Raw genomic sequence first — 17,500 nt, 5'->3', positions numbered from 1 at the left:
TCGAGATCCCAAACCTTTTCTTCGCGGCTAGGGAGAGAAAATCATGAGATGAAGGTCCCTGACTTTCGATGATGAAGCGAAGACAGTCGACTTCTGTACTTGCTGGGAGAGAACTGGGCCCGGGAGAGGGATCAGCGTGGGCTGCAGCTCCAGGACCAGTGGGTACCAATTGCTCCGGGGCCACTTGGGAGCCACTAAGGCCGCTGTCCCTTTAAAGGTTCTCAGCTTGGAGAGGACTTTCAGCAGAAGGTTGGTGGGAGGGAACAGGTAGATCCTGGACCATCTGTTCCAATTCAGTGACATGGAGTCCACTGCTTCTGCCGTGGGGTCCTCGTACGGGGCCACATAACGAGAAAGTTTATTGTTGTCGCTCGTTGCGAAGAGATCGATCTGAAGTTCCGGGACTTGGTGAGAGATGAAGGAGAAGGATCTTGCGTCTAGAGACCAATCCGACTCTATGGGGCTTGTCCGAGATAGAGCGTCCGCCGTCACGTTGCGGAATCCTTGTAGGTGAACTGCAGACAAGTGCCATTTCTTCTTCTCTGCCAGGCGGAAGATTGGGAGAAGCACCTGATTTATCTGGGGCGATCTCGAGCCCTGACGATTGAGACATCGGACTACCACCGAGTTGTCCAGGGTCAGACGAATGTGGATCGAGGGAGGCGGAGAGAGTTTCTTCAGCGTGAGAAGGACTGCCATGGCCTCCAAGATGTTGATGTGAAACCTCTTGAATAGGGGAGACCATGTACCTTGAGCCTGTTGTTGGTGGGAGTGACCTCCCCAACCCTCCAGCGAAGTGTCCGTGTGGATGTTGATTGATGGAGGTGGATGTTGAAGAGGGATGGACCTTTTCAGGGCCTTTGCTTCCGACCACGGCTTTAAGAGTAACCGAAGTCTGTTTGGGAGCCGTCTCTTGAGGTCTCTTCGAGCGATGGATGCAGAACGTCTCCAGACTCCCGCGGCATCCTTTAGCTGTGCACGCAGCACTGGGTTTGTCACTGAGGCGAACTGTAGAGAGCTTAGAACTTGTTCCTGCTGACGTCTTGAGATCCGCTTGGATTTCAGCAGTTTTTTGACAGACCCCACTATTTCTTTCCTCTTCTTCTGGGGAATGGAAAGGCGGTGTGACTGAAGATTCCACTGGATTCCTAACCATTGGAACTTCTGAGCTGGAGAGAGGCGAGATTTCTTTGTGTTTATCTTGAATCCCAGGTGTTCTAGAAACTGGGTGACCTTGTTACAGGATCTTAGACAATCTTCGGGCGATGTCGCCCAGACCAGCCAGTCGTCGAGGTAGGCCATCACCTGGACGCCGCGGAGGCGGAGCTGTTGAACGATGGCGTCTGCCAGCTTTGTGAAGATCCGTGGGGCCACGTTGAGCCCGAAGGGCATGGCCCTGAAAGCGTAGCTTCTCCTTTGGAGTCGAAATCCTAGGTAGGAGGAAGCGTGGTGGTTCATTGGAACGTGCCAGTAGGCATCCGCCAGGTCTATCAAGACCGTGTAGGAACCTTGAGGCAGAAGGGTCCGTATCTGTTGAAGAGTCAGCATCTTGAACTTGTTGTTCGCTATGAACTTGTTGAGGGGGGATAAGTCTAGAATGACTGAGTTTGTCGGAGTCCTTCTTGGGGACGCAAAACAGTCTCCCTTGGAACCTGGTTGACTTTACCCTCCTTATCACCTTCTTGTTCAAGAGTTCTAGGACATATTCTTCCAGGAGGAGGATTGACTGTTGGAAGAATTGCTGGAAGGTTGGGGGTGGTTGAGTCCAGCTCCAGCCTAGACCCTTCTTGACGATGCTGTGTGCCCAGGGATCGAAGGTCCAACGATCCTGGAATTGGCGGAGTCTTCCTCCCACCGGAAGCACTTCTTTGCTTCTGGCTTCCCGAGGGCTTACTACCTCGGCCGCTAGCTCCCTTTCCTCCTCTGCCTCTGGAGGGTCGGTGAGATGCATCTCTGCCCGCACCTCTGTTTGAGCCTCTACCTTTGGGACGAAAGGTAGTTGACTGCTGCTCAAATGCAGGGGTGAAGACCAGCGACTGTGACAAGACCGGTTGGGTGACCAATTGAAAGGTCTGTTGTGGCTGAGCTGCCACTTGGGGAGTAGCGGATCCCGGAAACTGCCGTCTCTGTTGACGTTGCTGGGGTTTCGGCTTTGTGGGTTTTCTCTTAAGTTGAGGGCCATCGTCCTGAGAGGATTTCCTTTTCTTCGACATGCCCCATTTATGGAGAAGGTTCCTGTTCTCCGTGGCGGCCTTGTCGGTGATCTCTTTCACTAGGGAGGAGGGAAAGAGGTGTTTACCCCAGATGTTGGAGGAAATCAGCCTCCGGGGTTCGTGTCTCACTGTAGCACTTGAGAACACGAATTCCCGACAGGCTCTACGAGCCTTCGTGAAGCTGTACAGATCCTTTACTACTGTCGCCAGGTGTGTCTTGGCAAGGACCATGTAGTAGTCAGGGACCCTAGTGTCACCGGCCATGACTTCGAGCTGTACTTGGAGGGACATAGATGCGGCGAGCCTTTCCTTCGTATCATGTTCCCGACGAAGGAGATGATCGTTAAGTTTCGGGAGGTCCTCGTTAAACTGACGACCAGCGACGTCAGGCTCTAGTTTCCCCACTACAAAGGTTGACTGGACATCTTTCCAGTGTCTAACATCAGGGGGAGTGGTCAGGGAGAAGGGTCTGCACTCCTCCAGTGCAGGGCAAGGTTTCCCTTCTTCCACTGCCTTATGCACCGCAGTGAAGGCCTTTTCCAGAAAGGGGAAGGTCGCATCGTCTGGTGCGACGTAGGTCGGGTGCTTTTTGCTAAGCGCCAGTAGTTTAGAGCAGGTGAAGCCCCTACTTTTCACCGTGTTGGCTAACATTGCCTAGGCCTTCGGGAGATCGAACACGATAACCTCCTTTGGTTTGGTCTCTTCTTTAGAGGCAGGTTCAGACCTAAGTCGGATGTAACAGTCCGGGTAAGCCTCAAAGTTTGGGAAGAATTCCACTTCTTCCAGCGCAATCGAGCCGACCTTTTCGCTAATAAAGATCTTGCCCGTGGTGATCGGCATGTGCTCGGCATACCTCCATGGGTTAGTATCCGAGCATGCAGGGAGGTCCTTAACCGAAATCCTTTTCGGTTGCTTCGAACTTAAGAGGTTGAACCTGAAGAACTCATGCGTCTCGTGAAGTTTCTTATCCATGAGAGCTTCAAGCATCTTGAAGATCTCCTGAGTGTTGGATGGGGTAGGATCCGGGGTAGCGGATGTAGAAGGGAGTGATACATCCGTCAGTGTAGGAGTTGGTGTAGGAGTGGACGTTGGAGCGACCTCCTGCTCCGACTCAGGGTATTCCACCTGATCTTCCTCATAGTCTAGTTCATCGCCCATGAGGTTCCTCTCCATGTTCTCCGACACTTCTGACATACGTTCCACGTTGTCGGAGTCTAAACGGCACTCATGCATGGACTGAGCCGTGACCACATCCGATTCCACCACTATCTGGACGGTGGGAATCTGATCTTTAGGGACCACTGAGTCTGGTGATGCTTTCGGGAAAAGCAAGGCCCTCAAGTCTTCAGTGGCGAGATACGGTCCGGTGGCGTTCTTCTGGAAGCCACGCACCCACTTGCGTAGCTTCTCTCGAGCAGTGTCCCTTACCTCCGCTGAAGGAGGATCGTCGAACGCTTCGACCAGACGATTCTTGCAGACTGTACAGTGCTGCGGGTCCCAAAATTTCAGTTCGCCTTTCTTATTGGCACAGGGGGCGTGGGTCCGACACGCCGTGTGCCCGTAGAAGTGCGGGCGCTTCACTCCACAGAAGTTGTGGTCACATTTGATGTACTCTTCCTATAAAAGAAAGAGAACATGAGTATACGGAAGTCATAAGAGTGACTTACATTACCCTAAAGTTAAATTTTAAGTAGTTAAACTTTAACTTAACATTAATTAATTTATAATATTGTAATGTTAAAGAAAGGGCGGGAAAGGAAGTAGATAGACACATACTTGTGCATCCCGCCCAGCTGGTTACCGTAACCTTATCAGTAGGCAATTTCAATTGTGACCGAGGACACAAAAGCGGAAATCATCATGGACTGCCAAAGAAGGCAGAAGATAATTTTAGCAGAGATTGCTTGCAATGTATATCAAGGACTGAGACCACTCAGACCTTTATAGTAAAAGGGGGGGTAGCAGAAGACCCCATATGAGATCGGGTTCCGGCAACCAGCTGCGCTAAGACACACACAGTATGCTGGAAAATTGTGATATGCAAGAAGACAGCACAGCCGTTAATAGAACGGTAAGACAATACCTATCCATCGGAGTAGCCAAGCTATCTGGTTGCAGTGTAGGGCTATCAGCATGTAGTTGATAGCTGGTAGAAGGGGTGCAAGTCCCTTGGTCCCTCCAGAGGGCGCCGGCAGACCGGCGGCACGCCGGAGGCCGCTCTAGCAGGGTTTATGGCATTAGGGAAGACCCATAGAGAATTCAGGTATAAAGCCAGCTTGGCGGCACGCCGGCAGGAGGCGGCGGCTCGGCTGCCGGCTTAGTGACCAGTTCATAAGATAAGGTAGGAAGGTATGGTATACCCAGACCACCGGCAATCAATGCCGGCACGCCGGTGGCCGGCCTGAAGGGCGGACAACCGAAGCTAGGTAGTGTAAGGGTGGGCCATCGGCTATACGCTGACGGAAGGCGGCAGCCCTCCGGCACGCGGAAGGCTGTCGACGTAGGGGAGGGAGGGTATCTCAGGAATGTGTCACCAAGAGAGGGGCGGTATCGCCGGCAGTAGAGGCGGCAAGGGACCGGCACCAGGATAGGTAGAGAGACAGAAGGAGGGATTGGAGGGGTAAGAACACGAACCCCTCTGGCATCCCACCTGAGTGAGTGTACCCATGATAGGAGTATGTCCTATCACCCAATGGCAGGGGGCCGGCAGTCGGCCAGGTACCAGAGTAACCCAAGGGAGGGTTAGGGTACACCCAAGAGAGGGGGAACCCCTGCGGACAAATCACTTCTAGTGGCTAACCCCATAGGACGCTATGAAGGGTATATGTACCAGAGCGGCCTGCCAACAGGAGTTCAAGATAGCCCTATCACTCCATCCTAAGGAGGAGTTGTAGGACTAGGGACAGATGTGTATAGGCCAGCCTATGTATAGGCTAGACCATACCAAGGGATAGGTGGGGAGGGAGAAGAAGAGGGGTCTTCCATAGGGGAGGCTCTGTACAAAAACAGCCACCAAGTAAGGGAGGACGCTCCCTAGCCTAGGGTAGGTAACCTGAATGAGAACGGTGCATGGGTACCGTCTCAAACTAAAATAGTACAGAACTAGCGCCCCCCCCCCCAACCTAGATAAGGGATGTTAAACCCCAAGCTAGGTAGGCTGAAAGACACATCGCAAGTTGCATGGAAGGTTAAGTAACCTAACCGCAGCAACTGAGGAAGGACAGGCCGTTCCTCTTCCTCGGACGCAGCCCTAAGGGGGGATCATTCCCTAAGGGAGGACGGAGAAGCGATAAATACTCTGATACGGACTTGCTCCCCTTACATAGCAGGGGGAGCATGGCCACACAGAGGGAATGCCCGAAGGCAGGGGGTGAAGGGAGCATATAGGGGTCCTACATTCAGGTTAGGTTAGAAAGGCACACTATCAAACCGATCCCCTATATGGTCCCTAAAGGCGAAAAACACTTGCATCACAGTAAACAGTATAATAAATAATGCCACTATCTTCATAACTTAACCTAGGATCACTGGAATATATCATGCATGAACACTGGTGCTAGGCAATCTGGCCTAGGGGCTAAGCTAGCAATCTAGTATGGGGTCAGGCGATGACCGGATAAACGAGCGTCAAAACACGATATATGAAGTTCCTAGCTATGAAGACTAAATAACTAACAGTATCAATTAGTTATATAATTAGTTATGCCCCCTGTGGCCGCAGGGGCATAAAACAATTAGAATAGCGCCAACGTTATCCCTGCGTGTCGTAAGAGGCGACTAAAAGGGACGGGACGAGGGGGCTGGGAACCCCCTCTCCTGTATAAAAAATCCTGTGAGACAGCAACAAAGAGATGGAGCTGGGGGGGAGAGTGACTGCTCCCCGCACTCTAGTTTTGGGGTGTCTGAATGTGCGTGGATGTAGTACGATAGAGAGTAAAAGACATGAGATTGGAAGTATGTTTAGAAGTAGAAGGATGGATGTATTGGCCTTGTGTGAGACAAAGATGAAAGGAAAGGGTGAAGTGATGTTTGGTGAAATGTCTGGTAGAGTGTCTGGGATTGAAAGGGGAAGAGCGAGAGAGGGTGTGGCTTTATTGCTGAGTGAATGGATGACAGGTAAAGTAGTGGAATGGAAGGAGATATCATCTAGGTTAATGTGGGTAAGGGTTAGGTTGGGTAGGGAATGTTGGGCGTTTGTCAGTGCGTATGGGCCAGGTAGTGAGAAAAGTGAAGAAGAGCGGAATGAGTTCTGGAATGAATTAACTAGGTGTGTAGAAGGACTGGGTAGAAGGAATTATGTAGTTGTTATGGGTGACTTAAATGCTAGAGTGGGCGCTGGAGAGGTAGAAGGTGTCATTGGGAAGTATGGCGTACCAGGTGAAAATGAGAGTGGTGAGAGACTGGTAGATATGTGTGTTGAACAAGAGATGGTAATAAGTGCTATCTTTTTTAAAAAGAAAAATAAAAATAAGTATACATGGGTAAGAGTGGCAAATGGAAGAGTAGTAGAAAGGGCATTAATGGATTATGTGTTGATAACTAAAAGAATGTTTGGAAGATTGAAAGACGTGCACGTGTTTAGGGGTATGGCTAACGGTATGTCTGATCATTTTTTGGTGGAAGGAAAATTAGTTGTAGCAAAAGAGTGGGGGAATAGAGTAGGTGGATGTAAAAGGGAGCTAGTGAGGGTTGAAGAGCTAATAAAACAGGGGGTAAAAAGTAAATATCAGGAAAGGTTGAAAATGGCATATGACGAGGTGAGAGTAAGAGAAACTGGTAATTTAGAGGAGGAGTGGAAGTTAGTAAAAGAAAATTTTGTTGGGATTGCAAGTGATGTATGTGGAAAGAAGGTTGTTGGAGGCAGCATGAGGAAGGGCAGTGAATGGTGGAATGAAGGGGTGAAGGTAAAAGTGGAAGAGAAAAAGAGGGCTTTTGAAGAATGGCTGCAGAGTAATAGTTTAGAGAAGTATGAAAAATATAGAGAGAAAAAGGTGGAAGTAAAGCGCAAGGTACGTGAGGCAAAGAGGGCAGCTGACCTGAGGTGGGGTCAGGGACTGGGTCAGTCATATGAAGAGAATAAGAAGAAGTTTTGGAAAGAAGTGAAGAGAGTAAGGAAGGATGGCGCAAGAATTGAAGAGACAGTGAAAGATGGAAATGGAAGGTTGTTAAAAGGAGAGGAGGCAAGGAAAAGGTGGGCGGAATATTTTGAAAGTTTGCTGAATGTTGAGGATGATAGGGAGGCAGATATAATTGCTGTTCCAGGTGTTGAGGTGCCAGTGATGGGAGATGAGAATGAGAGAGAGATTACAATAGAGGAAGTGAGGAGAGCACTAGATGAAACGAGAGTAGGAAAAGCATCTGGTATGGATGGTGTGAAAGCTGAGATGTTGAAGGAAGGGGGTGTGACTGTACTTGAATGGTTGGTGAGATTGTTTAATGGGTGTTTTGTGTTGTCAATGGTACCAGTAGATTGGGTCTGTGCATGTATTGTACCACTATATAAGGGTAAGGGAGATGTGCATGAGTGTTGTAATTCAAGAGGTATTAGTTTGTTGAGTGTAGTTGGAAAAGTGTATGGTAGAGTACTGATTAATAGGATTAAGGATAAAACAGAGAATGCAATCTTGGAAGTACAGGGTGGTTTTAGAAGAGGTAGGGGTTGTATGAATCAGATTTTTACAGTTAGGCAGATATGCGAGAAATATTTAGCAAAAGGTAAGGAGGTGTATGTTGCGTTTATGGATCTGGAGAAAGCATATGATAGAGTTGATAGGGAAGCAATGTGGAATGTGATGAGGTTATATGGAGTTGGTGGAAGGTTGTTGCAAGCAGTGAAAAGTTTCTACAAAGGTAGTAAAGCATGTGTTAGAATAGGAAATGAAGTGAGCGATTGGTTTCCGGTGATAGTGGGGCTGAGACAGGGATGTGTGATGTCGCCGTGGTTGTTTAACTTGTATGTTGATGGAGTGGTGAGAGAGGTGAATGCTCGAGTGCTTGGACGAGGATTAAAACTGGTAGGCGAGAATGATCATGAATGGGAGGTAAATCAGTTGTTGTTTGCGGATGATACTGTACTGGTAGCAGACACAGAAGAGAAGCTTGACCGACTAGTGACAGAATTTGGAAGGGTGTGTGAGAGAAGGAAGTTGAGAGTTAATATGGGTAAGAGTAAGGTTATGAGATGTACGAGAAGGGAAGGTGGTGCAAGGTTGAATGTCATGTTGAATGGAGAGTTACTTGAGGAGGTGGATCAGTTTAAGTACTTGGGGTCTGTTGTTGCAGCAAATGGTGGAGTGGAAGCAGATGTACGTCAGAGAGTCAATGAAGGTTGCAAAGTGTTGGGGGCAGTTAAGGGAGTAGTAAAAAATAGAGGGTTTGGCATGAATTTAAAGAGAGTTCTATATGAGAAAGTGATTTTACCAACTGTGATGTATGGATCGGAGTTGTGGGGAATGAAAGTGATGGAGAGACGGAAATTGAATGTGTTTGAGATGAAGTGTCTGAGGAGTATGGCTGGTGTATCTCGAGTAGATAGGGTTAGGAACGAAGTGGTGAGGGTGAGAACGGGTGTAAGAAATGAGTTAGCGGCTAGAGTGGATATGAATGTGTTGAGGTGGTTTGGCCATGTTGAGAGAATGGAAAATGGCTGTCTGCTAAAGAAGGTGACGAATGCAAGAGTTGATGGGAGAAGTACAAGAGGAAGGCCAAGGTTTGGGTGGATGGATGGTGTGAAGAAAGCTCTGGGTGATAGGAGGATAGATGTGAGAGAGGCAAGAGAGCGTGCTAGAAATAGGAATGAATGGCGAGCGATTGTGACGCAGTTCCGGTAGGCCCTGCTGCTTCCTCCGGTGCCTTAGATGACCGCGGAGGTAGCAGCAGTAGGGGACTCAGCAGTATGAAGCTTCATCTGTGGTGGAAATGTGGGAGGTTGGGCTGTGGCACCCTAGCAGTACCAGCTGAACTCGGCTGAGTCCCTGGTTAGGCTGGAAGAACGTAGAGAGTAGAGGTCCCCCTTTTTGTTTTGTTTCTTGTTGATGTCGGCTACCCCCCAAAATTGGGGGAAGTGCCTATGGTATATGTATGATGATCAATTAGTTAATAGGCTGGAATAAGCTGTTCAGGCTAGCTAAATAAGGCATGCAAGGGAACAGCGACGCCATAAAAAGGCGTGTCCGGTAGCAGCACAGCTCCGCCAGAAAACATGAAATATCTTGAAAAGTATAAGTTACTTTACGGTCAGAGCTTATTTAAACAATAGTGGGACCTGGTACTCAACTTTCCAGAAGAAGGCGAGGCTGAAGGTAGCGACATTACGAAGATGCAAGCCGATAAAAAAGCACAAGAGGAAATCTGTCTTAGCAAGGCAAGCTACCAAAAGAAGGATGAGGACCGACGTGACGTCATTTAGCAATGGCGCCCGTTTGTTTATGTTTCGAATACCAAAAGTAGCCACGGACGAGTGTAGCTGTGGAACGGCTCCCCAGTTATTCTCCACCCCTCCATATCGAAGTGTTAACTCTATATGGGGTGCAGATAGCTATGTGGCGTGTTAATACATGCATCCCCTGTTGATATACGATGTCTTAAAGGGAAACCTTTAGGATACTCGCTCCAGAAGTAAGAATTCTGTGATAACCTGTGGTTTAATTCTCTGGGAATATCCTAGTAGTTAATATACCCAAGGAAGCTACCAAAAGGGAACCTTCCATCAGGACGTCATGGCTTGAGCCCAAAAATATATGTTTATATTGTAAAACACATTATTATATTATAAGCAATTACAGATGCTATACTAGTATGTGTAAGAACAGCAATTCTGACATTTGGAGCCCTTTGTTAGAACAAAATGCTCTGTTAAGACTGGTGATCCGCCTCCCTGGAGGCCAGTGGCTGTTAGTTTCGGTCTTGTAGGATGCTATGTGATGAAAATGATTGCAGTCTCATTGCTACCTGTTTTGAAAGTTACTGAATGGCCAGGGAAATGGTGTTTGCATTCTTATACCATGTGTTTAATTACACAAATATTCTGAGAAGAAAATGCAGTTTTGTTTGTATGTGGTGCAGATGAGAAAAAGAATATGATACCTGATTTGTTCAAGAAGAGAAATCTGAATTCCTTTGCAATGTCTGAAACAAAATTAAAGGGATAGTGTGTGCATGAAGTTTAATAACTAGAGGGATTTTGTTTGGGGTAGCAGAAAGGTAAATGCCTCGGAAAGAGGTGGGTTCTCCAAGTCAGATGAAGGCCTGCAAAAATAGTTCGTTAGAGTATTATAGGAGTAAAATGAGTTTGGTATGAGTAAGATCTGTGATAAGTTCTGTAAAAGATCCAGGGATAGAAAAGACTCTATTTAAAAGGGAGTCACGTGTAGAGTGGGGTTATGTGCGTCGCTGGTATTGGGGTGTGTAAGAGGATGGCTGTGATGGGTAATTCGAATGCAAAAGTAGGCAGGCAATAGAGATAGAAATGGCGTTATTGGTAGGTATAGAGTTCTTGGAGTAAATGCGTAAAGAGAAAATTTTAGTGGACATTAATATCATTTGATTCACTATTATGGTGAATAATAAATTCCTTTGCTTCTCTTCTTTGCTTTACATGTTCAGCAATAGAATCTCGATTGAGCTTATTTTTATAGTCAGTTATTCATCATCTCCTCCTATGCTTATTGACGCAAAGAGCCTCGGTTAACTTTCTCCAGTCGTCTCTATCTTGAGCCTTTAAATCGATACTTCTCCATTCATCATCTCTTCACGCTTCTTAGTCCTCAGCCATATAGTCCTAGGTCTTTCAACAGTACTCATCTAGTGCCTTTTGGAGCCTAGTTATTAGTTCCATTTTTTTTTTTATTTACTTTATTGATATCACGAATGCAATAACTCAATTAGAGAATATTTTCTCAGTGTTAATATGAGAGACGTCTGAAGAGAATTATGTTTATTCGTCATTGGTTGCTATTAATATTGCTTTATTCATTATTTGCGTATCGAAGGTTTATATTTTGGTTCACTAACCTTATTGAATTAACGATGACGTCATTAAAGGTCAACAATGAATGTGTATAATTCTCGTCATTTGTTAATGTTATAATTTAGCATTAACTAACATGTTCTTGAGAAACATGGTTTTTCTGACCACTCCTAAACCTGTCACCTGTATTTCCGGACTATAGTAATATATTTATATACTGTTCTTATCATATCACCTAACATGCTCAACGGAAATACTTTTATTTTGGCATTAAATGGCTTGGCAACTGTTAGGGAAATCCCAAATAGTTTTTTTTATGTATTTTATAATGTCTTTAATCATTTACGTTTCCGTTATTTCTATTTTATTTATGATTCGACTCCAAATATATTTCGTTCGTTAATAAATCACTTGATTCATTAATGGTTATGGCAACATTTTGGTGGTGGTATTTATTTTAGCCGAATTGTGTGTGTATACATGTAAGTCTTTAACATCAATGCCCCGGTTTTGGTAACAAATTATTTCTCTCTCTCTCTCTCTCTCTCTCTCTCTCTCTCTCTCTCCTCTCTCTCTCTCTCTCTCTCTCTCTCTCCTCTCTCTCTCGTATGTATGTATGTATGTATATATATATATATATATATATATATATATATATATATATATATATATATATATATATATATATATATATATATATATATATATGTGTGTGTGTGTGTGTGTGTGTGTGTGTGTGTGTGTTTACTGTATATAATTTGATAGGTAACTAACTACTGTACATGGTGATGGGCTGTGAAAAAGAAAGTTTTAGTGATGGTAAGGAGTTTTTATGTCTAGTACGAAAAAAAAGGAAAAAAATTCATACTCCTGAAATAGTACAGATAAGATAGTCACGTATTATTATTTATATTATTATTACTAGCTAAGCTACAACCCTAGTTGGAAAAGCACAATGCTATAAACCCAAGGGCTCCAATGGGGAAAATAGCCCAGCGAGGAAAGGAAATAATGAAACAAATAGAATAATGTGTCTGAGTGTACTCTCGAGCAAGAGAACTTTAACTCAATACAGTGGAAGACTATGGAATAGGTGCTATGGCACTACCCAAGACTAAGGAGCATTGTTTCATTTTGGAATGTCCTAGAGGAGCTGCTTACCATAGCCAAAGAGTGTCAGGTGTATGAAGAAAGATGAGAATGGGTAGAGAATAGGCCAGACTATTCGGTGTATGTGTAGGCAAAGGAAAATTAGGCGGTAACCAGGGAGGGGTCCAATGTAGTACTATCTGGACAGTCAAAAGGACCCAATAACTCTCTAGCGGTAATATCTCAACGGGTGGCTGGTGCCTTGACCAACCTACTAGGTTAAGATTGCCAGTTAGAATAGAGAGGCGAAAGCTACTAAATATTTAAGGGAGGATAAAAGGTGGCTCTCCAGGGAAGTAGATGCAGAGAGAAAGGTCTATGAGCAAATGGATCTCAGAATAATAATGCTGTTCAACGTGTCCTTAGACTTGGTTCGATGAAATGGGTATTCTAAACATGAATTAAATGGGCAGAATAGGTTTTGAGAGAAGCATGACTTAAAAGTTGAAATGAATTGAAGTGATGCTTGAGTTTGTGAGAAGATAGAGGGAGAGGTTGATGGAAGAGATTTTATGTGATCTAAAGTAAGATGATGCAGTATGGAGTCTCATTAAGTAGCTGACATAGAGTATATAATGTATGTCTGGGTGAGGAAAAGGTTCCAGACGTATAGAGGTAAATGTGATAGAAGTGAGTGTAAGAATCATACCAGCATAACTTATCTTATTATTGTAGGATTTTTGTTTAGAAAGTAAGATCGGCAACAGCGAGGTTATGTGAAAATCACCATAAGTTTAGATAAGGAAGAGGCTATTTGGCTCAATTGTTTGTTGAGTAACAGTCATGCATGTGAGAAGTTTAAATTTAAAGGAAAAAGCTATGAGTCGTAACTGGACGTGAAAAAAGTTTATGATAGAACTGATAGAGGCTGTGTAGGTTTTGAGAATGTACAGAATACACGATAAGTTGTCGAGAGAGTTTTAAAGCTTCTGTGATAGAAGAGAATCCTTTGGTATCATGTTGATGGAAGAGTGACAGGGTTATGAAAGTGGGGGTGAGAAAAGTGCTGACAAGTCAATGTGGGTGTTCAACATATTGATGAATTTAGTGGTTCAAGAGGTTAGGGAAAGGAGAGTATATGAAGCCACAAATATAAGAGGAGCAATACGAGAATAATTGTAAGCAACTAAGTGGTTATGAAGATGAATGGAAAATGGAGCAATGTATGTTGATGTTGATGATGGAAGAGTGGTAGTGGTTGTTCCTTTAAGTTTTACAGCAGATCATGGTAAGATGGGGGAAGAAATGAGACCCAGAATAGGCGAAGCAAGAAAGGTAGCAGGATATGTGCAAAAGAGTGGTTAAAAACTAGGAAGCTAAGCTGGGAATGTATGAAGGACTTGAGTCAGGTCTTTCCTTTATGAAAGTGATAGGGGGGTGTTGAATTGAAATATAGGAAGAAAGACTGAAGCTGTTGAAACTAGCTGTTTATGTAGTATATGTGGTGTAAGAATCATTCGTAAAATTATAAATTTGAAGATATTTAGACGTATTAAATGGCGCAGTGTGTACAGGGGTTTGATACACTGCCTATGAGCCTGATGTGTGAATTGACTGATGCCATTGCAGTTGCACACACACTAATCAGATGTTGAATGAAGAATTTTGTTGGTTTTTATGCCATGCCTCTACGACTCAATATTTGAAAAGCATTATATACATACATACATACATATACTGTATATATATATATATATATATATATATATATATATATATATATATATATATATATGTGTGTGTGTGTGTGTATATATATATATATATATATATATATATATATATATATATATATATATATATATATATATATATATATATATACATATGTGTGTGTATATATATATATATTTATATATATACATATATACTTATATACATATATACATATATAAATGCGCATTTGTGTAAGGTATTACAGTACTAACCGCAATACCCACTATATTCCAATCGAAATTGATATGTCTAAATAGCTTTAAAGGAATACCAGATTCTATTGACCCCAACAATAATTGCTTAGGGCTCACAATCCCTTCCCTAAAGACTAGCTATAAAATGGCACATGATGTTATGTCAAGACTCACTACACTCTGTTATGGTAACGGCATGGTATGTTTCTTAAGGAGTAATCGACATTGAGGACTTTCCTGTTTTGATACAATAGTCTGTGCCAATGTTTCTTCAAGTCTGTCACACGCACACACACACACACACACGTCTGAGTGCTATACTCAATTTATTTTAATGAGGCGCATTTGCATCGACTCGCAGCGGTGCCCTTTTAGCTCGGAAAAGTTTCCTGATTGCTGCTTGGTTGGACAAGTGGTGCAAATATGCCTCACTAAAAAATATTGACTATAGTATCATTCAGAAACTTCCTGAAACTGATTTATAATCATTGTTAATCTTATACATTTTCTGGCACCGTCTTCCTTCCCGTCGCTTCCTTGATGGTCAGTTTCCACTTATTCTCTATCTTCCTTATCTTTAGGACGTGGAGGAATAAGGGAGAGAGAGAGAGAGAGAGAGAGAGAGAGAGAGAGAGAGAGAGAGAGAGAGAGAGAGAGAGAGATCCTACTACTTATTTGCCTTTCAATTGATGTCTTTCAATACTTATCGGTAGTATTCTTTTTGGTAATGTTGCAACAAATTCATTTAAGAGAATTAAATTTAGATAAACGTAGAAAAAGAAAAACGAACGTAATAGAATTATATATATTCCTAATGAAAACAGAAATAATGATTTTTTTTAATAGATCTGCATGCTTAAATCTTGGGCATTTTTTTCAACGAGTATTTTATTATATGTATTTTTATTATTCATATTATCAATATCTAAATACAGGTAAAATTTGCTTTTATTTATTAAATGTGGTTGTTTTTATTAGAACTGCTAGTAATTAAAGTAGTTTACTTCTGAAATAATTCCACCAAATTATGACGACACTGAACATCTGTTTAAAGGTTTAAAGGCCGCTCATGGATGGGAGAGGCAAGGAACAATGACATTGCCCTATCATGCAGTACGATGCCCTAGACCTAGAGACTGACCATGTATACATATGATCAGCGCCTAAGCCCCCTCTCCAGCCAAGCTAGGACCAAGGAGGGCCAGGCAATGGCTTCTGATGACTCAGCAGATAGACCTATAGGCTCCCCCCCCCCATCCTTAGCTCACAAGGATGGGGAGGATGTAGCGATCAAAGGAACTAACGAGTTTGAGCGTGACTCGAACCCCAGTCTGGCGTTCACCAATCAGGGACGTTACCGCATCGGCCATGAGCATCGGTTTAAGCCTAATTGCTTCCTTGGACTTAAAAAAAAAAAAGAATCCTGATTAACTCTCCTCGTCTGTGTTATCCTCCGTGTTTACTCATCGTATTATCCTTTGTTTATCTTCACTCTGTAATAGATAGATTGATAGAAATAGATAGCTGCGCTCATTGGCGGGAGGAAGCAATCTCATTTATCAGTGAACTAATTCCTTTAGTCTGTTTAAAGCAGCTCGTTATAAATGTCTCTTTCATTATTAATATCTTTTGTTTAATTAGATTAATATTGTTGATTATTATTGATGTTTTTGTAAACTTCATTATTATTATTATTATTATTATTATTATTATTATTATTATTATTATTGTAGTAGTATGTGACCCACCAAAAATGAGGGCTAAGTATTCAAATATGCGCACACACGCGCACGTACCCCTCTCACCAGGGTATGTATTCTAGGGATGACTATACCCTCTTCCCCTACCTGCGGGAGGATGGGAGACCGAGTAGTTTTACGTCGTGCAATGTCGCTGATTGTGACGGGAAAGATATATATATATATATATATATATATATATATATATATATATATATATATATATATATATATATACATACATATATATATATATATATATATATATATATATATATATACATACATATATATATATATATATATATATATATATATATATATACATACATATATATATATATGTATGTATATATATATATATATATATATATATATATATATATATATATATATATATATATATATATATATACATACATATATATATATATATATATATATATATATATATATATATATATATATATATATACATATATATATATATACATATATATATATATATATATATATATATATATATATATATATATATATATATATATAGACATTTGCTCTTTATTATATAAAAGAGAATATGAATAAGAACAAAAACAAAAAATGTACGCATATAGGTAGAATCGTCCCCATCCGGTCTTTGAATGAACTATCTTCATTACTCCTTGTTACAACTTCTCCTCTATTTTTACATCTTCCTGTGGTTTCATGGGTCTTCCCTGCTCCCCCACTGCTTATTCCATCTTTTCCTAGTGTCGTCTCTGTGACATTTAAATGAAGCTCAGCCAAAACAGAAAAAGATTCCACGAAGAGATTAATCGCCGGAGTTTTGAGGTACTTTGCAGTATGTTGTTGACGTACTGTTTCTTCATTCCGCCGGATGTTTGGTCCTATTGTATCTGACATTCTCAGAAGAATGGCATAATGCGAATCCTTGTTTTGTCGGTGAAACGAAAGGTTCAGGTCTCCGTGTGAAGTAACCTTGCGAGAAAGGTCAGTTATAGAAAGAGGATTTCAATTCGACTCAATGCAAACCAACGTCACTATGAATGGGATACTACTCTGTTCAGTATTGCATTTGTTTTTCTTCTAAATGGACATGCAAGGTTTTAGAACCGTTTGTGTTACTGCCTTAAGTCTTCTTCGTAAATTACAAATCACTATAGACCATGTGTATGATCAGAAAATATTTGCGAAGGAGACTAGACTATTATGAAAAATATAAAGAATCAAAATACAATTCCTTTCTATGTTTACAATCCTCCAGCAAAACAGGATTGAGTCTCTGTAAGGGTCACCTGGACTCTCTCTCTCTCTCTCTCTCTCTCTCTCTCTCTCTCTCTCTCTCCTCTCTCTCTCTCTCTCTCTCTCTCTCTCTCTCTCTCTCTCTCTCTCTGTGGATCCAATTCCATTATGTCGAAGTGTTCTAATGTAATCATAAATTTGAAAGCTTTCAGTTTTAAGAAATCTTTTCTCAATACCGAGGGAATCATAGGTCGTATTTTGCAATGCACAAGCAAT

This window comes from Palaemon carinicauda, chromosome 41 (genome assembly GCF_036898095.1).
Source record: "Palaemon carinicauda isolate YSFRI2023 chromosome 41, ASM3689809v2, whole genome shotgun sequence".
In the NCBI taxonomy this organism is placed as follows: domain Eukaryota; kingdom Metazoa; phylum Arthropoda; class Malacostraca; order Decapoda; family Palaemonidae; genus Palaemon; species Palaemon carinicauda.
Note: the sequence above shows the minus strand (reverse complement) of the source record.